Source organism: Engraulis encrasicolus, chromosome 2 (genome assembly GCF_034702125.1).
Source record: "Engraulis encrasicolus isolate BLACKSEA-1 chromosome 2, IST_EnEncr_1.0, whole genome shotgun sequence".
NCBI lineage: Eukaryota > Metazoa > Chordata > Actinopteri > Clupeiformes > Engraulidae > Engraulis > Engraulis encrasicolus.
Window position 1 is genome coordinate 27,608,063 of NC_085858.1, and position 20,523 is coordinate 27,628,585.

The window sequence follows — 20,523 nt, forward strand, 5'->3', positions numbered from 1 at the left end:
GGGTAAAGTGCACCACATGGATGTTTAATTAGTGCATTGTAATTTCCCAAGAGTCTCAGTGTGTTATAATGAAGGGAACTCATTTTTAAGGAAGGGTAGGAATTTGTTTGAATATACTTGGTCAGCTTGAAAAGATTTTAAACCCTAATTTGGTCCTTTCATTGTTAATGAAGGTCTCAACACCACTGCTTTCACTACTGGGAACCTGGGTTTATGCAGGAAGCTTTGTAGAGCATAAAAAGTCAAAGTTTTGAATGGTTTCGTACCCTTTAGGTTGTTAAATGTGACTATCCAAGTCGGCAATGTTTGTGATCTTTTTCTCTCTCTAATTAGTGTTATTTTTCTCAGGGCAGAGCTTTTGTTTTCCGTCACTTTTCATGATGTACCGCCGGCGCTTGTCTTTCCCACAATGCCCTTTTCACATTAGAGCGACGCCATGGAAATGGGCACCCTGTTTACTTTAATTGTCAACCAATTTCACAGCCTTAATTTCATCATATTTCAGTCTGCGCTCCCCTGACGCTTTCTGGTTTAATTTTGCATGCAACAAAAACCCATTATTAAAGTCCAATTGGACTCAGATGAAAGCCAAAAAGGGTGAAAAAAAAAAACCCAATGAGATTCATTCGGACATTGACTGCACAACTGCCAGGGTCCCACTCCATCCCTCTGCAGCTTGTCTAAGTGTTAATTGGATATTGTTGTTCATGTTGGCATAGAGACAATGAGAGCGTGGAGTAAGAGGGGAGAATGGCGGAATGGGGATTGGCGGCTATTGAATAATCATACGTATCACATGACCTATCACTTCCTGCTTTGGTGGTGTGTCCTGAGGGCGTGGGGGCACAGAGAGAGAGAGAGAAGCTTTGCTCATTGACTCCATCAGTTGAGTTGCACTTGTTTGTCTGGTGGTTTAAAAAGCAAAAAAAATCCATTTGACAGCTTAGACGTGTTCTGCTTTACTGGTGTGACATATTAGTATGTAGCTAATGGTCCGAGACGGACAGTATGATGCATGTGTTGCTCAAAAGGGGAAAAAAGAGGGGTGCGTGTGTGGGAAAGGGGGGGGGGGTGATCCACTGGGATGTGTTCCTATAATTGTCAGACAATTAATCAAGTGACTAAAATGATGAGGGTTCTGACTGAAGCAACACTTTTGTTTTGAAATTGGGACCGATTTGAAGTAAGCCTTCACATCGCCTATGGTGAATTATGCTCCTTTTCATGACACAAACGTTATTTTCTTTCTTCTCATTATCATTTTTTTCCCAAACGCTGCTGAAGGGTCGTTACTGCTATTTCTTTTATATTTCTTTTATCAAATGAGCCATTTCTGAGACCCTTCAGCATCTGTAGATATGTAAATGGCATCTGGAGCACAATACAAAAGGTGGATTTCATTCACAAAGCTCTATTCGGATATCATTTTGAATTGATCACGAATAGTTCAATGGCTGATCACTCCCCCAGCTTCAATTTGTTTTAAATTTAGGAGTCTAGTAGGGGGGGGGCGGCAGACTGCTTTGACATGCAGGTGGCACAACTATGCTGTGAGGCAAAAAAAACCCGATCCCCTTTCTGAAATTCAAATTCAAACGTGCTTTACTGGCATGTCTGTGTTAGCCTCGGCCTGCATACCGTGATACTACAAACCTTTGTTTCTCATTTACTCTGCCTACGCACGCTATCTAGAACATTTCAAATTCGATCGAGATATGGAACCAATCAATTTTGAGCACTTCGATTGGCTCGAGGGGGCATGTAAAAGGCAGTGATATACGGTACCAGTTCAGTTATCATGGGAATGAAGGAATATGGGGGGGGGTAGGGGGGTCTTATTGGTTGTAGCTTCCACCAGTATGGAGGCATTTCATGAACGCAAAAATGGGTTGACAAGGCATGTGAACCAGATCAAATGCTCTAAGTGTTTTGAAAGTCGCGATAGCCAGGTTATGTCTGTGTAGCAGGCTTACCAAAGCTTATGGTTTGAGAACAGTACATTAAGGACATAGGAACATTAAAATGTATTAAGAACATCCCCCGCTCACACACACACACACACACACACACACACACACACACACACACACACACACACACACACACACACACACACACACTGTTAGATTTTGGACGTTTCCAAAATTCTCTTCTCCAATAAAAATTAAAGGATGAATGCTCTGCGTTGTGTTTTAGTTGACTCACTTGCAATACTAAAAATAAGTCTTGACTTCGTAGTTACGAGGATCGATCAGGATACAATTTATTATAGAAAAAGTGAGATTCCAAAAAGAATAAGAAGAAAATAAAAGAAGTAAAAGTAGAAGAAATAAAAATGAGACAAAGTCTCACAGCGTCTCACTATCTAGGCAGCATCCTATCTCTGGCGAATGACAGGCAAATCGATCGACAACTGACAAAATGGTGGCAACGGTTTTTATACCGTCTTCCTCATGTCAGCAGGTTACACGTATGCAAGTATGATCTTAGTTAAGGAAGATGTCGTCTCCATGTCTCCAGTAGTGACGAAGCATAAAACACCTATCGCTAAGGATAACACACAGCCTAGAGGTGTCTGCTATCTGGAAAGTTAGGCGCGAGTACACTGTGCCCTAGCACAATGGCCTTCGACAGCAGAGGCTCTCGCTCTGAGCTCTCCAGATATCAGCAAAGTAACCATAAACATGCACATTCCTGGCCCAATTGATTGGAACACAGGACTGGCAAAAGTTTCATTATACAACTTAACAGTATGGTCAATCAGTTGTTGGTCATCTGCAAAATGCAGCTGGATATACCACTCAAATTCAACATTCCTCCCTCAAGATAAATAAAAACAACGTTTTTTCTTATCTTCAAATTAACAAAGCAAGTGAATGACCAAACTGTTAGACACAGGGATAAACAATAAGGAATTAAGAAAATAGGGAATAATAACCACCATCAATCAAATACCACTAATCAATACAAATGTCAAACCTTGTAAATATCTTACTCAGGATTAAATTGATAACTTTCCAACAATTAAAGTAAATTAACTGGTTAAGTGCATAGTAGCAAAAAGTAAGAAACTCAAAGAGAAACTAAAAAACTATCAGTCTGCAATGTCTGGTTGTCTGACTTGCACAAGTCTGGCCTTGGAACAGACTTGCTTGAGCAAAACAACAGGAACACTTCAGAAGATAAAACAATAGCAACATAGAAGAGTAGGGAAAACTCTGGGTTCTCTGACTGCTAAATGAAATGAACGTTGGAAGTAAACCAGGCACTGTGAACACACTTAAAGGCAATAACATATTCACACAAAGTCAACTGGATGGCATATAGGGAGAAACGTTGACATCAGGCGCATCAGCCTGCAAAACCAGCCGTTGTTAGTTGTCTTGACGGCAGCATAACCTTGGGCATTTTGGAAAAAGAACAGTCTCCCTGTGTATCTCGTGTTGGCTATAATCATGTCACAGCCAGCCTGAAATCAGAGCAAGACACAACACACAACAGCAGGCCAAAGGACTGCCATTACAGCCTCACGTCAGCAGAACAGCAGAGTAGCAGGTTCAATCTGCTCGTTGAATGTCCCACAGCCACGGTGTTTCACAGCGTAGTTCAAAAGTTCAAAGTTCAGGAAATTACTTGATTTCCATCATCAGAAGTTTCAGCCAAGGTAGATGTGGTGTATTGGGTAGATGTTGTGCATCTCGTCCAATTCTGTCATGACAGAAAGAACAAGCGCAGTATCAGAGAGACCAGATACTCATGTATCTGAGACAACACACATCTAACTAAATGAAACATTACTAAGGAATTACTTCGTGAGTAATGATTAATACTTTTCATTAACATATAGGCTTAAGATGTAGTGACTATGCAAGCATTAATAATAACACATAGCAGATTAACACTTGATTAGCTGATTGTGATTAAACTCTAAAACAAAAGTAATCACTCTTTGAAAATGTTGACAACTGCTTAGAAAAGAAATCTCTCCTCTCTCTCCAAAGGGAAAATGTTTTGCTTTCAGGACAAGGTCGAGTGTGGTGAAAAGTGGATAGGAAACCTACCAATACAGGCTTGAAGGAAAAACCCTATCTTTTCTCCCCCCAAACTACACTCCGCAAAACAAGAAACCCAGCTGATTTAACAGCAAAGAAAAGTCTTCCGCACACTGAACTCCTTAGTCTCGCTACCGCTAGAAGGAAATTACGCCAAAGTCAACATGATACACTTGTCCTGAATTGGTTTATGAGCTCAAAGGACCATTATCAACCATTTTACAGTGACGTACATGTATCTATTTTGCTTTTTCATGTAATTTAACTGCAGAGTTGGTAACCCACAGAACCTCCCACGGCCTTCCCCATTAGGTTGTAATGCCAGCCACTGGGCTTAGTCACTAGGACATTGTCTAGGCCGGAGTGCAGCTTGCAGGGGCTTGTCCTCCCTCTTGTTACTGTTTCCAAACACCACTCACGGCCTTCTGTGCAGAATACACAGCATGAGTGAATTGGATACAGTCCTTCAGTAGGAAATCAAAAAAACAAAGTCAATGTTGTCAGGCAACGACAGTGGTCTTCCGGTGATGATTACGCAAGGGCTCAGACCTGCCTCCGTGTTGTGTGTGACATGCATGCTACATAGCACAACAGAGAGTGTGTCAGGCCACAGCACCCCCTTCTTGATGTTTCTTCACCAGTCTCTCTTGAATGTCCGAAGGATCCTCTTCCGGCTTGACTTGTCGTATGCCATTCTCGTAGTCGTCTTCCAAAACAGTTTCGTCAACTTGTAATCCATCTGAATTCTTCATTCCCCTTGAACAGACAGCATGCAGAGAAGTGTCTTTGGTAGACCTCTCCTCCCCCCCCTCGACCCGATCATCACAATCGTGGTTGATGATGTCATCAGGAGGGTACAGCTTTGGGGATGGGTTGGCCACAGCAGGGTGCTGAATCACGTGTGGTGACTCTAGCCCAGCTTGCCAGTCTCCACAATGGCTGTCAGAGACTTTGGCACTTTTGTGTGTCCACATGAGAGAGGTCATGACCACCTCCCTCTCGTGCGCAAAGAGAATGAAGGGCCAGTCTAGGTCAGGCAAACCTAGAGCAGGTACCGCACACAGTTCAGAGTAAGACTCGAACCATGCATGGCTGTAGTTCCAGAGTCTTGAAAAAGTTCGTAGTTGCTTGATCTTGCTTGGCAAGGGAACATTTTGAGTTGCTGTGGTGTGATCAGCGGTGATTTCTCTCTTCCCTTGAGAGAAGTCCTGATCCCAGCAGACTGAGGGTTGGGACATATGTGCTTCCAGTTCATGGACGACAGATCTCAGTCTTTGGGTAGCAGCCTTGTTGATAAGATACTGCTTTGTGCTTGGTGGGGGCTCTCCACACAACCTCACCGTATCAAAGTTCAGCTCTCCACCATCTTTGTCCCAGGGGTGGAGGTAAGGGGTTGCACTTATTTGATGCACTTGTTCTGGCACTGATGCGGTTGCTCCAGCTCCATCTCCACTCCCTGACATCTCTCCCCCATCGGTTGACTCCTCGTTGGTGGCACCCCTCTCTGACGGCTTCACCTTACGCACAGCAGGCAGGGGGTTGAGGTGGGTGGACTCCTAGAAGATGATGTCACGTGGCATGGCATCTTGGCGCAGGGTGACTTGCTCAGCATGCGGAAACCCCTCAGATGACCTTATCCCGCTCCTTTGGCATGGCATGGGCGCGTAGGAAGGGCTTGCTTGGGCTGCCCCTCCCACTGGAGCAGGGACGGTCAGTCTGGAAGCCTGAGGGTGTGGACCAGGGACTCTGGCTCCTCCTGGAAGTTCCTCCTTCTCTTCTCCTTCGTCTCCTGAATCAGAGAGTATGGGCGGGGCAGAAGGCACAACACAGGATGCTCCCTCATAACACACATTGGCCTGTGGAGAGAGGATGTCTCTCTCTTCCACTATGGTGTCAAGGCGCATGTGCGTTTGTCTGGCCTGGAGCACATTACACACTGTACTCTTAGCAGTTTGTTTTGCTTTTCCCCCATCTTTATCTTCATCCTGCCACTCTATGAGCTTTGCTGTATGTGACTCTAAAGTGCAGGGACTGGTAGCAGTTGTTTGTTCAGATTCATGTTTCTCTAACTGGCTCAGTGAAACAGAAACTACCGGCCTTTTCTTTTTCTTGCAAAGTTTTTTGAAACCAAACGTCTTTTTCAACTTGTTGGAAAATTCACGCAGAATTGGTGGATGTTTTCACCAATGAATCAGTTTCTGTGCTTCGATTTGACCTGCGTGATTTGAAAAGTGGCATGTTTGCCAATGTTGGATCAATTATCAAATGAATGCACAGTAACTGTTTTGGGAAAGTAGGTGTTCGCTTTCTCTCACTTGAGACAGGGCAGAGGAAGAAACAAACCTCACTGGCTGAGAGGCCTTATCTCTCCCCTCCCTTCTCCCTCTGTCTCAGCTTCAAGGAAAAAACTTTCCTCTCAGCAGACCGGAATAGCACTGCGCATTACTCCCCACGGCCTTAGATTTAGAAAAAGATTTTACTCGGACCGAAAATCCTTTAAAAAAAAGGTACTGTGAAACTAGTCTCGAACTACAAGTCCTTACGCGCAGATTCTATCCCTTGTAATAATACAGGCTACTAAATGGCATTACAATTTAGTACCTGGGCCTGTGGTCTATTGTCGTGTTAGTTAAATTCATTACATTCATCTGAAAAGAAATGATGTGCAAAATTTTAACCAGCCCTCGACTCACCACTCCGGTATTACTGGATTAGAACCTCATCTTGCAAAAAACATGCAAGAAATGTTTATTCATTTGACAATGCCCGCCAAGAATAACCATTTTTCATTTTACAAAACGAAAACCTTTTAGAAAAACATTTTGCAAAGATCAAGTATTACTTAGGCCTTTAAAACATACACCAAAGGTCCATTGAGCTCATTAACCAGTGATGTAAGGTGCTACTTAATACGATTAACTACGTGTCAGTCTTAAGTTATGTGTTACAGTGAGCTATAGTGAGGTTCTTTTGATGTGTCAGGAGTGTAACGTAGACCCAATCTCACCAATTCCTAATGGTTAAACGAGTAAGCGTCCCCACTCGTCTCCCCCAAACTGGACAGGAAAGCAGGCTGGTCGGCTAGCGTCTGCTTCTCCCCAACGGGTTGGTCGTCACTTCTCCCTCTCATCCACGGGTCACGGAAACCATCTGTTAGATTTTGGACGTTTCCAAAATTCTCTTCTCCAATAAAAATTGAAGGATGAATGCTCTGCGTTGTGTTTTAGTTGACTCACTTGCAATAATAAAAATAAGTCTTGACTTCGTAGTTAAAAGGATCGATCAGGATACAATTTATTATAGAAAAAGTGAGATTACAAAAAGAATAAGAAGAAAATAAAAGAAGTAAAAGTAGGAAAAGAATAAAAAGGTTAAAAAGAAATAAAAATGAGACAAAGTCTCACAGCGTCTCACTATCTAGGCAGCATCCTATCTCTGGCGAATGACAGGCAAATCGATCGACAACTGACAAAATGGTGGCAACGGTTTTTATACCGTCTTCCTCATGTCAGCAGGTTACACGTATGCAAGTATGATCTTAGTTAAGGAAGATGTCGTCTCCATGTCTCCAGTAGTGACGAAGCATAAAACACCTATCGCTAAGGATAACACACAGCCTAGAGGTGTCTGCTATCTGGAAAGTTAGGCGCGAGTACACTGTGCCCTAGCACAATGGCCTTCGACAGCAGAGGCTCTCGCTCTGAGCTCTCCAGATATCAGCAAAGTAACCATAAACATGCACATTCCTGGCCCAATTGATTGGAACACAGGACTGGCAAAAGTTTCATTATACAACTTAACAGTATGGTCAATCAGTTGTTGGTCAGCTGCAAAATGCAGCTTGATATACCACTCAAATTCAACAACACACACACACACACACACACACACACACACACACACACACACACACACACACACACACCGCATACACAGCACACACCCCACAGCACACACCCCACAGCACACAGAGTTGCATCTTGAAAAACCATGCCTGACAAGAGTAGAGCTAGCCATTTTCACATACAGTATAAACACAGAGGCAGACTACAGGCATATATTGTAAGCAACCAGGACTAGCAGCGATGGCCAAATAATTACATGTTATGCAGGTCTTCCCAGAGTCGGGTCAATTTCATCCAACCATGTGTGGGTCAAAATCAGTTGTGACGCTCATAAATATCCATTTCACTTGATGTAGCATCATTGGGGTGGTGTGTGTGTGTGTGTGTGTGTGTGTGTGTGTGTGTGTGTGTGTGTGTGTGTGTGTGTGTGTGTGTGTGTGTGTGTGTGTGTTCGCGGTGGGTGTGTGTGTGCGTGTGCGTGTGCATGTGCGTTCGTGCGCGCGCGTGTGTGTGTAGAAGGGATGCAGAATGGATTGTGCTTTCCTGGCTCTTAGCTAATTGGCTTTTACTGTTGTTATAAAGTAAAAAGGCCCTTAATTGTCAGGCACGTCAAAGTAACTGCACTTTCCGCAATGGCCACCGCTCTGTTCGTCCGGCCCTTTCTTGTGGAAATGGAATTGTTTTAATTGCTGAAAGATAAGCATATATGACTTCAGTGAGAATGCTGATGCCTGACTGGAGCACTAAAGCTGTAACTCATGAACAATACAGTACAGCACGGCATAAGCACACACCTTCAGGCATTTAAATGCAGAGCGAATAGAAGGCTGATCTTTTCAAATTGCTCAGGAAATCAACCCCTCAAACCCCTTCAACCCAAAGCCCCTCCCATGCCCTACCCAGCTAGAGGATACTCGAGAGATCAGCGGTTTGTAATGGCAGAGTGGATTGGTAAGTAATGGGCACTGAATTGATTCTCGTCTGTAGCTTTGCGATGCTGAAATATAAGTGAGCTTTGGTCGCAACGGGGAGAGAATTTCTACAGTGAGACCCATGAAAATTGGGGTATCTTAGGAGTGGAGAGAGAGTTTAAGATGGAAGGGCACACTGTCCTAACAGTAACACGTCTCTCTCTCTCTCTCTTTTATTTCTCTACCTTTCAGCCCTTCGTTCCACCTGAAGGGCTCCCATTGAAAGGGACCTCAGTGGGCCCTCGGGAACAATCACTCACTTGCTGGAGGTGATGAAATAGTACTTTTCCATTCCGAGCCGGGCCAAACTTGTGCACCGAGGTGTGATGAAATTCCGAGAGAGTCTCCTAAAAGTTATGTAGTTATCCCGATTTGGAGAAGAAGAAGGGTGCTGGGAGTCCAATTTGCTAGACATACTTCACTCCACTGAGAGCAAAGGCTTGAAAAGAATAAAAGAGAAGAGGAGACATGAGAGGAAGAGTGGAGAACAGAACAGAAAAGCAGAGGAGAGGAACAGAGGTTCTAGAATCCTTGCAGCTGAGTGAGGGAGGAAAACTATCAGTCGACCTCATGTACCTCTTAAAAGGTCAGAGAGGAATTGCTGCAGCGTTGAAAATGAACGCGCAATATGCAAATGAATGGGGAAGCGCTGATGGTCTGCATCCCATAGTGCCGATACGCTACGTGGCATTTCACACCAGCATTCTGGCGCAGGCACAGCGGCATTTGTGTCATCCGCTCTACAGCTCTGGATCTGGATAGCCTGCCTGCTGGGCGTGGGAGAGCGGGGGTGGGCGGGTGGTGGAGTGGTAATAAACCCAGATGCCAAAGCTCAAGCTCAAACACGCGATTGGCAGCTCACGGCGCTAAACCGAACTCGAGGCTCATAGGCCGGCTTCACCACAGCTATCTATTCCTGCAAGGAAATGAAATCCAATTTCAATCAAGGTCACACACGTGACTGGCAGGCAGTAAGGCAGAGAGGGGGATGCCCCCAAGGCCTGTGCGGGGGTGTTCTGGAGGGACGTTTTTTCAAAATCCTCATTTCTCATTCCATTCAAATACGCTCTTGGGTGTATGAAACTGTTCTGTAGCCGCTTTGCAGAACAATATGTGTGTGAACAGAAGTACATCTGGCTTATATGAAAATGCCTCACAATTTGACATTTCATACTAGCGTCGCACTGAGCCGCAACTGACTGCTTTGGCCTTTCTTTGAGCCCTACTAAGGAATGCGTCAGTTACAGTCATTTGTGTAATACTCAGGGGGGAAATGCACTTCCTCATGAAGATGAAGGGATTTCAGATGGAGATGTGCTTTAGCATGCTAATATGGCTGACAGGCTCATTGATTTCCCTCCACTTTTGAGGTTCATTGATCGGCGGCCATTTTTTGTGTGCGTGTGTTGCTCAACTTTCTCATATTCTGTGGGGTTTTTTTTCTCTCTCCATGTGGCTAACAAGATCACCAGCTGATGAGGAACCATGTGAAAGTTCAAAGGTGTATTGATCTTCGGCGCCCTCTGGAATCCTTCATCAAAGCCAATCATATAATACAAAGGAGAGTGAAATGCCGCAACACTCTAAAAATTGTATGTGATCTGTGCGAACCTATTACTGAGGGTATTTTCGGAGAACACCCAAATTTGCATTCTGTGTGAAAACGTTGACGCTGCGAGCAGTGTTTGGGGGGATTTCTGGGGGATCTCTGCTCTGTGGAATGTGGATGAATCACTCCAATTAGCTTCTGACTCAGATGGGCTATTCTAAAAATCAGTCTGTGAGTCCTATAGCTCAGCATCATTTAGAAGACCACTGGTGGAACACTCCTTCAAATAGCCCTGACACACGCATGCATGCACATATGCACATATGCACGCGCAGACACAGACACACACAGACACACACAGACACACACACACACGCACACACACACACACACACACACACACACACACACACACACACACACTATGAAAGTAGTAGAAAAGCACCACAAAAGTTATGTACCATTGGACTTCACCCTGTGAACCAACCTCAACGTCATGAACCAACGAACCCTTTCATTTCTTTCTGTTATACTGTACATGTTCATGTATGTGTGTAGTAGTGCTTTTTCAATTCTGGCCCATATTACTCCTGCGTAACCTCTACACACGCACGCCCAGACTCAATTATGAGCTGTCAATGTTGTGTCATAATGTGCACAAAAGATACAGAGCATGACTGTGGCAAGTACTGTAGACTATGTACATCAAGGCACTCCACAGCACAGACGTCTCTGTCACATTGGCACTTTGGCTGGCTGTCTGGATGTTGGGTGCAGGGCGTGCCAAGTGAGTGAGCAGTTTCAGTGACATACAGAGGTGTCAGTATGGAGGTCAGGCGCCACGTTGACGATTTATGGGTCATCAAGCAACAATTTAGTTCAGAGACTCATAATGGGAAAGCTGCAAGAGAGAAGGTGGGAGAAGTGTGTGTGTGTGTGTGTGTGTGTGTGTGTGTGTGTGTGTGTGTGTGTGTGTGTGTGTGTGTGTGTGTGTGTGTGTGTGTGTGTGTGTGTGTGTGTGTGTGCGTGCGTGCGTGCGTGTGAGTGCCTGCGTGTGTGCCACTGAGTATCGAACTCTCCTGAAAAAGGTTTAATGTGATTGACAAGAACTCAGAGTGTGGGTCCATTCTTGGTGTGCTTTAGACTCGCTTGTCTGGTATATTTATTTCACTTTCCACTTCACTGCAAACTTAATCTCATAGTTAAACACACATAAAAACAAAGTAGGCCTACACCGTCATTGAATATTCAGTGCAGTACACTAGAGTGGAATTAAATGTCAAATATTGTTCTGTTTGAGGCATTTTACTTTGCAATTACTTTTCAAAGTGCATCTGTGGAGAACAAATGTTTTGGCTCAGAGGACTGACCAAAGAAATAAGGCCTACCATGTGTAGTATCAAACCCGTATCAAATACATATTGATCATTCACAGCAGTTTCTCATGAAGGACGAGTTTGTCTAGTATCTTCATGAAAATCCTTGCTGTCTTTCAAATGTGCCATATGCACAACGCAATGTCACGATTCTTGAGACGTTGATATTCGAGACACACCTAAGTTGTATGGCTTTCATTGTAGTGTGGGGGCAGAAAAGAGACTTCATTGCCCTGCCGGGGCCTAGAGGGCCGTACACACACATCGCTGCTATTTACTAGCTTCTCGCTTGCTCGCCTACTCGCCACTCTATCATGGAACATTCGCTGAAAGTTCCCGCGCCTTTAACTGCCAATGAACAGGCGAGAAGTACCGAACTCTGCATTCCAATTGGTTACTCGCTTACTTGCCTCGCTCGAAGATAAAATATTTTCAATCCGCCCACATCGCATCGCTTGTACAGTACTCGCCTACTCGCCTGCTAGTCTCGCTGGAACACATTGACATTCTATTGAGTTCATTCGCTGAGCGAGTAACTAGCAGCGACGTGTGTGTACGGCCCTTAATGGTAGGGCACAGGGTCACCACGCTGGAGACCGGGGTTTGATTCCAGCATGGGTCCTTTGCCGATCCTTCACCATCTCTCTCCCTTCTTGCTTCACTGTCGCAATAAAGGTTACCCCCCCCCTCCAAAAAAAATAGAAAAGACTCTTCATTAAGTCAACAGCAGGCAGACATGTAAGCAGAACTCTCTTGATTTTGTTAAAAACTATTTCATGTGTTCAAAATTCAGAATGGACATGAGGTAAAGAAAAGGTTTTTAAAAGTATAGTAGAATTCTTTCAGGAGTTCTTTAAAGGGACATGCAGGAAATGGTCAAAAAAGGTACTGCAACTATGCTGCTTGGCTATCACCAAATTTGATATTTACATGAAAGTTTACTAAGTAATAAACAAATATTTTCTAGTATGGTCTAAGTAGTGTCATTTTTGCAGCTAAAAATGGCTATTTTGGGAAATTCAAAATAGTGGACCATGGAGAAGATCCCCCTTTTCATGTATGAAAAGTGCAATTTTCCCAGTCATAATGAATACTTAGAATTTGATGGTGGCGGTAAGTATTCATGAAAAAAGTAACATTAGTGAATGGGCAGCATGAATTCTGGAAATAAACAACTAAAAATCTCACACAGTGTCCCTTTAACTTGTAAAGAGCCATTATTATCCGAAAGAGCCAATAGCGTCAAATATTCATAATTGTCATAATTGTAGAATGTTTGGAGGAGCTACGTAAGTGTCTCTCTGTTTTAATTATTTCTTTCAACTTGTTAGACTAAAAAGACCAAAAACTCTTTGTGCCTTACATAATAGTAACAACAAACATAGTAGTAAACAAGTAAGTACCTCATATTTTGGCTAGCCGTCCATCTGTGCTCTAGACGCCATGGGTGCCTAGGAGTTGTCCTCCTCCCCGCTCCAGCCTTCATGTAAAATGCATGCAGGCATCTGTAGCCCTCTGTGGACAGCTAGTGTTCCTTCAGGGCTCAGTGCCCAAAACCTGACTGTGTGCGTCAGCTACTCTCTCTTGGTTGCCTTAGTTCTTCATCAGGCCTTTTGTTCTCTCTCTTTTCCTTTAATGCTGCTGGCGTCTTTGTTCCTGAGCATAAAAGCCTGACCTGCTGTGCCTAAGTGCTGTTGTGGCGAAAGTCTACGGATGATTTCCACAAGATGTGCGTCAACAGAGCTATAGTCCTAGTCTCTGAGGAGCACTCTTTTCACCTGGCTGGTCAGGTATTGGACATGTGTGAAATCTCTGGTCGAGTTAAAGATTGGCTTCTGTCACTGTTCAGGGGCATGTACTTCAACTTTTTTTGTGTGCTTGCAACACTACCAGGACTTTTACTGCGTATGTATGCATGTGAACTGCTGTGAGACTGATTGTTGTACTCAAGTGTGTGCTATATGTTTACTGCAGTGTAATGTACAATAACGTGTATCAGGTCTTTGCATATTTTTTGTATTTGTGTAATTTTTGTATTTGTGTATTTCTTCTTGGCTCTGTTGTTTCAGAGAGGGATTTTCACCAAATTTCACACGTGAGACACCAAAGTGAAGATTTTCAGTACCACTTAATTCTCTTCCCACGGTGGTGAGCCCTCATTTGCCCTGGCAGGCGTTTTTGGATAAAGCTTCAAACAGTAGAACGCACAGGGGACACTCATCACAGTCAGGTGTTTCCTGCATCTCCCTCAGAGAACCAGGTTTACGCACATGTAATCTATAGTTTTATATAGAACTTTTTTGCACATTAATTTCATGATTCCACACATTTTTTTTATCTGATGACCCACAGTTATTTAGACACAGCTTGTGTACAGGCCTTGGGAGAAGCATCATTGCTTTTGCTTCCTGCTCAAGGGCATTCCATTCTAAAGGCATGAACAGACCAGACCGACACTGGCGACGGAAGTAATTGACTTTGTATTGAGTCGCTGGTGACAGAAGAGACAACAGCGATTTGGGTGACTAGAGCCGATTTGAGCGACTTGAGCGACAGTTTGTAGTTGGACTTCAGTGAATATTATACAAAAGAGTTACGATGCAGTTTGGCGACAGCCACTGCAGCCAAGTGAAATGTCAGAATGCTTGCATTTTGCTTTTAATGGGCACACTCTGTTGCTTCTGTTCTGTCGCTCGTGTTACTTTTGCTACACAGTCCTGCGATTCGGTGTCAATTATTCTTGTCGCCTGCATGGTTATCTGTGTGATCCAAAGGCAAACCTCCGCTACTCTGCAGCAGTCCAATGTGTCTGGCACACCCAGGCCATAATTCAGTTGAGATGAATTCAACTTTTCATTCAGGCATAAGCATTCATAAAACATAACACGAGTGTAACTGAAGGAAGTACTCTGTCTCCAGCCTCACAGGGATTAGCGTATGAGATCCCCGATCGGAAATGTCTGAACGCTAAACGCTCTGCTGGACTTGTGGCTTGTTAAAAGACCGTTCATCTTACAACACCTCAACTGGAAGTTCATAAACAACTGATCGCTTACACAAACTTTACCAATAAGAAAACTCTTGTCACATCCCAAAGTAATATCTGGGGGATTGTTAGGGGAGGACTCCTGGCGTTTACAGCATGCAATTAACTGATGGGGCCCAGTGGAGAGAGACACATCTTAATTATTTGTTCGCCACAAGAAGCCTGAGAAGTCTCATTAGTGTGCCAGAGGAGTAGTGACTGTTCCACTTAGAGTCCCCCGTATTAATAAGAACATTTTAGACAGGTAAGTCCATCTCCCACACACACACACACACATATCCACTGAGACACACACACATTCACACGCACACGCACACACGCACACGCACACACACACACACACACACACACACACACAGACACACACACACCCTTAACTGTGATTAATTAATACTCCCATGAAGATGTGCCGCCCGCATGGGTTATATGGAGTATGATCAGAGTGGAAAGTTCTGCTGATTCATATTCCACACAAAAGCAGAGTGAGTCACCACCACACCACTTTAACACACTCCCTTCTCCCCTTTTTATTAAAACTATCAGAAACTTTATCTGACGATGGGCTTCAGTTTCAGACAGGGCTGGACTGGGTTCAGAAAAACAGCTCGGGCATTTTAGTCACAGACCAGCTCCTCACACAGGCCCCTACTTTTCTACAATAGGATGCTATTAGAAAGCCCAACTGGGAAACTCCAACTCCCATTGTCGTTGTGACACAGCACTCCACAGCACACAAGTGAACACTGCTGCACACAATGAAACTGCATTCATGCCTCACCCGTGCAATGGGGCAGCCCTCAATGGCGCCCCTATAGAGCAGTGCAGCGGGACAGTACCATGCTCAGAGTACCTCAGTCATGGAGGAGGATGTGGGAGAGCACTGGTTGATTACTCCCCCCACCAACCTGGCGGGTCGGGAGTCGAACCGGCAACCTTTGGGCTACAAGTCTGACGCCCTAACCGCTTACACATGACTGTATCTCAGTCCACTGCAGTGGTGTAGTCTTCTTTTAAGTGGTGGGTATACTGTATATTTGAGCATTTTTTGAAGTGGGTATACTGTATATATTTGTGCTATTCTAAATAATGGATCAGTCAATTTTAAGTGGGTATACTGAAACCCCTGAACATTTGAAGTGGGTATATATATACCTGCGTTCTACGTAGAGTACACCACTGGTCCACTGTTTATATTAGAGATAGAACGACCGAATGGGCTGCCCAATCTAAATAGAGGTGTTTAAGGGATAAAGAGACAGAAACAAAATGCACCAACATCGCCCCCCAAGGACTATCAGCCCACCAGGAACATGCCCTGGATGTGAAATGACCAGTCCATTCCTGGTGCTGGAGAGGCCATGCCAGACTTTTCCCTCTTCAATGCAGATAAACCACTGTCAATTTGTTTTACATATTAGACTGCACCATTTAGAGCTATCATCATATAGGGCAGTGGTTCTTAACCCAGGGTGCGGGCACCCCCTAGGGGTGCGCCAGAGATTTCAGGGGGTGCGTGGAATTTTGTTTTTGTTGAGGTTGTGACCAGATTTCTGCTTGTGAACATTATAATTAGGCCAAATCAAAACCAAGTTAAAACATGTTTTTGTCACCATGTGAAGTAAAGGTATTGATTAATGTCTCAAGCAAGAATTATTGTAATTTATCACTTAAATCATTTTGCAGTGCGTATACACGTGTTTGGGTTGGGGGTGCACAGTTTGTCTTGGGCACAGGTTAGGGGGCGCTTCAAGAAAAAAAAGGTTAAGAACCACTGATATAGGGCATAGTATATATGTCATATAGGGACTCGAAGCCGTTTTGCTGCGAGGCAAAAATGTGTGCTCTCAGGAGGCAGGAGGCATCCCATGCATGTCGATGATTGAGTTTGGGAACTTATGGCAGGTATTTTTTCTGAAAAGCATTTGTCGTTAAACTGTGAACATTATTGATTGAACAGTGCCATCATGTGTGACACAACATCCCAAACATGTCAAAAACAAATATAGATAGGGGGGAGATAAAGAGAGAGAGAGAGGCACAGAGAGACACAGAGAGAGACAGAGACAGAGACAGAGACAGAGAGAGAGAGTGTGCAGATGGGAGGGAGAACGAAATCCTGCAGAAATGAAAGATTGTAGATAGCCAGGCCTGGCTGCACTCGGGTCCCCTGGTTCAGCGTGAAGCGATCTTTGACACTGACCACTGCCCTGTGCCATGTGTGCTGTGGGGCGGAAGGCTGACTGGCTGCTAATAGAGATGGGATGGTGTCTAGCTATATCCACTGACAACCACACACGACTACACAATCCTTCTCCATAGACATTGACAATCACACGACACAACAACTCTCCATAGGCACTGACAAGCATACTACACAACCCCTCGCCACAATCACTAACAATCATACTACACAACCCCTCTCCACAATCAATGACAATCATACTACACAACAACTCTCCAGACACTGACAACGAAACACTACACAACCCCTCCCCATAGACAACCACATACTACACAACACAACCCCTCTCCATTACATTACATTACATTTCACTTAGCTGACGCTTTCATTTGTTCAAAGTTCAAAGTGATTACAACTATTATTTTTCAGGGTATTGGTTACAGTCCCTGGAGCAATGTGGGGTTAGGTGCCTTGCTCAAGGGCACTTCAGCCATGGATGGAGGTGTAGGGAGAGGTCGTGGGTGATTCGAACCGGCAACCCCTAGATTGAAAGACCAACTCTCTAACCACTAGGCCATGGCTGCTCCATTGACAACCGCACTACACAACGTCTTACCCACTGTTGGGAAAGTTACTCAAAAACTGTAATGCACTACTTATTACATGTTACTGTCATTTAAAAGTAATGCCTTACATTACAACATTACTTTTTTTTTTAAGTAAGGCATTACACTACTTTTGCATTACTTTTAGTTACTTTAGCCAAAATGACTGGAAATAAGGATTTGGCAATCTACAGTGCAAATCTATGAGATGGCATGACTTTCACCTGCCATCCACAAGTCGTTTTGGAAGCCTGCAGACTGAAAACCAACATTTTCAGGAATTGCGTCATACCCACATACAATAAGGCCTAAGAAAAATAAAAGTTTGGTTCCGGTTGGTTGTCAGGTTTGGTCATCGTCCAGTCAGATTTTTTTTTATTTCCTTTTTTTTTCAATTTCTTTTTTTATATGTCCGATCCCCCAACCCCCCACATGCGCCAGATTTTGTCACAAACGTTGAACAATGCCAAGGACGATAGTGGAGTTGAGGCTTGATAAGTACAGCTGAAGCTACAATTAAATATAAGCATTAATGAGCCAAGAGGCCTATAATATTTTATTTCAAATTGATTTATTTCAATTTTAGTGATGTTTAGTTGAACAAAAGTGAGGGGGGTGCAACGTACTCATCCCCCCCGTCGGATAACCTACCCTGCCGTGTCCCTGTCTCGTGCGAATGGGTTTCAAGTACAGTGTGCATTTAACTTTATGTTCTTGGCGTCCTTATTTTCAATGGAGTCAAAGTAGTGGGCATATACCCATCTTCTGGATCGGTCATCCTTTGTCAGCCTGCCATTTCTAGAGACGAAGCATGAAAGAGGAAGCAATGTTCTGCATGAAACTTTAAAATCTCTGCGCGGACGTAGGCCATCGTAGGCAATAGCTGATCTCGCGGTGATCCGCGAACATTGTATAAAGAAAACAAAATACTCACACAAAATTTAGATGAAAAAAATGCGTTGTAATGTGCAAGTTACTTGCATTGTAACGAGGACATATTACCGATTTTCCCCCCTGTAATCAGTTACATTACTGCGTTACTCAAAAAGGTAATGCATTACAGTAATTAGTTACTTTTGTAACGAGTTACTCCCAACACTGGTCTTTCCATAGACAACCACACACTACACAACGCCTCACCATACTTCACAACCACACACTACACAACCCCTCTCTCCACAGCCGTTATATACCCCCCATGGCACAAACACCATCCACCCACGATTGGCATGATACAGACCCTGCAGTGAGTTCCCATCAGACAGTCTTATGCAAATGCTCAATCACACACATGCACACACAATCTCTCGCGCATGCACACACGCACGCACGCACGCACGCACGCACGCACGCACGCACGCACGCGCGCACGCACACGCACACACACACACACACACACACACACACACACACACACACACACACACACTGCCAAAACAGTTGGTTTGCCTACCCACACAGTCTTTTCATTTTACGATGCTCCCTTCAAAAAAAATAAAACAAACAAATAAAAAAGGAAGGGCACACATAACAGCAGGGAAATGTCAAAAATGAAATTGAAGGGTATTAGCTCGATCTGTTTAAACAGCAAAAGCATTAACAGAGAAAAAAATCTGTTACTCCATAATTGATAGCATAATAATATAAATGGGAAAATGGAGCTGTAAAAGCTTGCCCAGAACCAGTCTGGTATGGCTCCAGGTTAAACAAAAACAACCAAAATGTTTATTTTTTATTTTTTCTTCTTCCCAGTCCTTCTTTTATACTCCTTCTGTAGGGCTGCGGAAAGAGCGTTGTTTGAGTTGGCAAAAGACTACAGGGCTGATGGCCTGGTTCTGTTTTCACACCTTCCATCTTAGCATCATTGGCAGGCTAGAGCATTAACAGGCACACACAGCTTTTGGCTAGAAGACGGATGGATGGATGGATGGATGGATGGATGGATGGATGGATGGATGGATGGATGGGTGGAAGGATGGATGTGGAATAATGGGCCAGCTTTTTCTGAGACGGGATGCTCGAAGCACAGCCTCTGAATGCTTCCTTTGAAGATTATCGATCCTCCCTCTCTCTTTGCATGACTGGCGATGCATCTACTCCCCCTTTGTCAAGGCTTTGTGTTCAACACAGACCTTAGAGCAAGAAGCAGATTTTGTATTTGTATTTTATTTCATTATTTATTTTGCACAAAGTGTTTTCTATGGTGACCTGGTGTTTCGTGCAGATAACAACATCGCTGGTGGACTTGTGAGCGTTAGCCGAGAGACGTGGTGGCATGGCCGTAGCCAGGAGTTGGAAATAAGGGAGGTCCATGGAGAATTTTTTAAAAAGGTGCATTGTGTAGGATCCCCTTTTCCCGTATGAAAAGTGCAATTTTCCCAGTCATAATGAATACTTAGAATTTGATGGTGGTGCAAAGTATTCATGAAAAAGGTAACATTTGTGTATTGGCAACATCAATTCTGGAAATAAACTAATACAAATATTACACAGTGCACCTTTGAAGGAATGTGCCATTTTTGTAATTTATTTTGAAAATGCATGCCCATTCACAACTTTGATATTTCAATGATTTAGAGTAAACTAACATCTACTGATCTGACAAAATAGAGAGAAGTATGGAAAATATAGATTTCCGTCATTTTGAACAGGTATACTCAGAAATAGATGGGGATGATAAATAGAAACGTTAACACTTGTGAATGGGCAGCATAAATTCTGGATATAAACTACCTTTAAGTAATATTGATATTGATCAATTGTCATACACATACTGTCGGAAAGGACAGAAAGAGACCTTTCTAATGGCACCACACACTCACCCAAACACAAAAGCTATGTAAATAAAAACGGCAATTGAAACGTGTATGCAAAAATTGAGAATAAAAAATATATTA